The sequence below is a fragment of the Python bivittatus genome, unplaced genomic scaffold (genome assembly GCF_059951505.1).
Source record: "Python bivittatus isolate LINGU-HERP-01145 unplaced genomic scaffold, Pbiv_v1 ctg000010_np1212, whole genome shotgun sequence".
Lineage (NCBI taxonomy): Eukaryota > Metazoa > Chordata > Lepidosauria > Squamata > Pythonidae > Python > Python bivittatus.
Window position 1 is genome coordinate 3,125,996 of NW_028277029.1, and position 4,103 is coordinate 3,130,098.

Genomic DNA, 4,103 nt, shown 5'->3' on the forward strand with positions numbered 1-4,103 from the left:
AACTTAAGGGCATATAACTAACTCAATCCATTTGTTCCTTTAAATGAAAGGTTAAGCAAGCTATGTCGTTGATGTGTTTTTATGATTAGAAGGTATCATTTACGTTGGGTGTCATGGGTTGTTGTTTTAATTGCTGGGTTTTTAATCTTTGTATGCTGCATGGAGTCACTGTGGTGAGACGGGCAGCCATAATTTAAATAAATAAATTAATAAATAGTGACCATAGTAAACATGTCTATGCATCCAACATAGGGATTCATTCCAAGGCACTGTGATATCAAAAGGACTGCACACCCAATGACATTATCATGCAAAAGACATTTGGTGATTGCATCAGGATGTCTGACACATTTGTGTGATGACATCATGGCCGACCTGCAGATTCCTATAAACACGGAATGATTAAATGAAAATTAGGACAGCAAATACACAGATGAGTCGAAGAGGTATCTCCAGGAAGATACCATCAACAATAGATTTAACTATTTTAAATTACATAGCAGAGTTTAATATCCTTATAAATAGATCCTTAAAACTACCAATGAGTTTATAGGAATGAATGAACGTATAGTAATCAAAATGACAATTGCTCCTAGATTAATTAATATTTTAAAAAGAATTCTTATGTTAATTTTGCTCAGATATTTTACAAAGATTGATAAGTCATGAATTTTTATGGGATGGGCAGACTCCAAGGTTTGGTTAGGCTAATCAGAGACTTTCATATGAGGAGGGGGGTTTAAACTCCCAAATTTTTAATTATATCACTGGGTCTACATCTCTTGTTTGTATTAATTCTGACATTATGTGGAGAACTAGGCAGCAGTTATTTGACTCTTTTGAAGTCCTGAAAAGTGCTTGGCTCTAATTTTAATTGACATTTTTTCTGGTAAGACTCATTTGGAAGACATTGAGATGAACATTAAATTTGATCCCAGTAAATCAACTCTTTGAGATAAATTTAACAGGACAGGGAAAATGTTGGGCTTTTTTTTTAAGAACTCATGTTGGAAAAGGAATTAATAATTGCAATCAACTGAAATTATAGAGATGCTATTTAGTTTTTTAGCAACTGCAAAGAGAATTTGGATTGCCAAAATTGCTGAATACAAAAATATTCATTTAAAAATGGTGGAACTTTCAATCTGAATCTAAAGCATTGGGCATAAAAGTTTCAGTGGGGTGGGGTGTAAATAAAGCAGCGTCTTCAAAGTGGAGTGCATGAATTGTAGGGGTCATCACCACCATCCACTGGGCTGTGGGAAGAAAATACTAGAATGCCTATGTATATTGACCTTTAATGTTTATCTTAAAAGACATTAATATTTATGTGGTATATTTTATAACATACCTAATATATTTATACATGAGTGTGGATTTTGCATTTGGCAGAAATAAAGTGAGAGATTGAATGCATAAAATTCCTCTTTTTCTCCATGCTCAGAATTTCCACTTCTCACTTCATCGCTCCTGATGCTCTGCTCTTACGGGAGTAAAATTATTTAATTTATTTTCTTCAATTCATACGGCTGCCCATCTCACAGAGTCTTCTTGGAGTTGGAGGGCCTTCACGAATCCAAGAAATAAATAAATACAGACCCTGGGCAGCTTGCAACCTCTAAAAACAAAATAAAATGTAATATGAAACGCAGCAACACCTGCAGCAGCTGGGGAACCAAAGGTGTAACATGGCGCACACCGAGGAGCATTCATAACTGGCCATGCCACTGCATTCTGTCCCAGCTGCAGCTTCCAGATGTCCTTCAAGGGCAGCCCCGGGCAGAGTGCACTGTGGTAATCCACTCTGGTGGTGACTAAGGTATGAGTGACCCTCAGCATGGCTTCCTGGTCCAGAAAAGGACTCGACTGGCACGCAAGGTGAAGTCACACCAAAGCAATTATTCTTCCTTATGGCCCACATAACCCCAGCTTGCTGCTCTCCTTCCTTTCCTGGAAGTCTTTCAACCCAACCTATCAATCCATATTAACTTTGGGGACTACTTTGCTTCCAACCCTTAAGTTCTGTGATTCTCTTCTAGGATTAAGTAAGACTTTTGATAGAAAAGCAAAGGGACAAGTCCCAGCGAAGGTTGATTGTGGTATGGTGGGAGGAGCCCACCTCAGTCCTCCTTTTGGTCTTCTACATGCAGAAGGTTGGAAAAGAGGGTTAGAATCAGGCCAGGGTCTGTACTTCCAGCAGAAGTACAGCCGTTGTCACAAAAAGTGGAAATGGTTCTTTGTTCTCACCTCTTTTCTTTCCATCCTTTTACTGCTTTTCTCTGTTGGGATTTCACCCTGTAGGTGGCATGATGCGCCAACGGGAGGGGAATGAAGGCACAGCCAGAATCCAGCAAAATGTCCAGAGTTGTTATTAGCGGGGGGTCCATGGGGGGAATCAAGATGGGAGCTAAAGCCGTGTAGTTGAACCCCGCTCTGAATTTGCATGCGTCCAGATACCCCTGATTATTAGTATTGCATTTCCAGCCACTAATCATTGTAGGCGGTGAGTCATGTTAGTCTCTGGTGCCAAAAAAAATCATCCTTCTGGTGTCCCTCTCTGCACCCGATGAAGGAAGCTGCAACTGGGGAAAGCTTCTGCCTTTTAATAAACTTTATTAGATGGACAAGGTGCAACCAGACCCCTGGGTTTTTGCAACCACTAACCAGCCTCCTGCACTCAGCATTACAGCACTATCATTCTGAGGGACAACCGGCTTAATCCGTTTCCTGTGACAGTTTTCCGATTAAGCTGATATCCTGGTTGCCCCGTGGCTGAAACATATCTGAAGCCCTTGAGGGAATGGATTTTGATGGTGGAAAAAGGCAGGGTGAGAAGATTGAAGGATGGATTACCCAGGCTTAGGGGGCACGTCAATCACAATCAACTCTAAGTTGTGTATGCTGAACATCAGACACTAAGCAATGTGTGCAAGAACCCCACAAATCCCTTCACACCTGCCATCCTGATCTGATGTTTCCTCTTTGCAGCAGTTATTATTTGCTTAAGAAATATGTCTTCTTTGGCCCAAATCACAGAACTTTTCTTTAATATAATATACCTCTCGTCACTCTGGAACAAGTTGCATCAGGAATAATGGTCCTCCTTGGCTTGGTTCCTGGAGACCATGGAGAACACCAACGTTGTTTTCTTGGATTTTTTCTGGGGAGTTTTCTTGACTTTGCAGTCCAGTGTACAGCTTGAGGATTTTCTGGTGGTCTCCCATCTAAGTTCCAACTGGTTCCAATCCTGATTCGTTGTTTTTTTTTCAGCTAGCGTTAGCTAAAAGCACGTTATGACAGTATTAGAGGCAAAGATGATGTTTAGAAAAAGACCCTGTCTCAGGAGAAAAGAAGAAAAAGAGCGAATTCTAGGGTACTATCACATGATTTTACTCAACACAACCAACCCTTGGGGAGGGGACAGAATTAGGAATTATTGTATAAAATGTAGAAGAACAATATGGAAGTAAAACCCACCTTCTAGCATTCCCATTCCCCTTATGTTGAAATTACACAAGGAGAGCTGAGAGTGTCTAAAAGTGGAGACTGAAGGCCGCTCTGGTCCCAGTCTCTCCATCTCCATGAGTACATCCACTCTTTTCCTGTCACAATTTTTGTCAAATAAATTACTAAACAGCATCAGCTAAAAGAAAAACAATTAAAAATATACTTGTAGTAGGCCAAGAAGTCATAAACACAAAGACTCAAACGGTTTTTCAGTTCTTTAATTGAGGCATTATGATTATATTCATCCTCCTTTCCTAATAATTTTATACAACATGAAGTTTGAGCATTTCGCCTTCTACGTGAGAACATCTGGAAATTTGTTCCTGAGGACAGACATTAATGTGGAGCATCTAGAGATCCTTCTACCCCCAACCAAACGTTTCTAAATATCAAAGATATGAAATTGGGGAGGTAAATGACATCATGGACATTTTGATATCATGGCACAAATGAACTCAAATGATTTCGTTTGCAAATTACACAATGTCACGTGCAGGATCATGTCATGTTCCATGAGACATCGTTGTGGCTTCTACTCAGCATCTTTGTTGAAATTCTGGCAACTCAATCAGCCTCTGGGCTTCACAGAGGTAGTC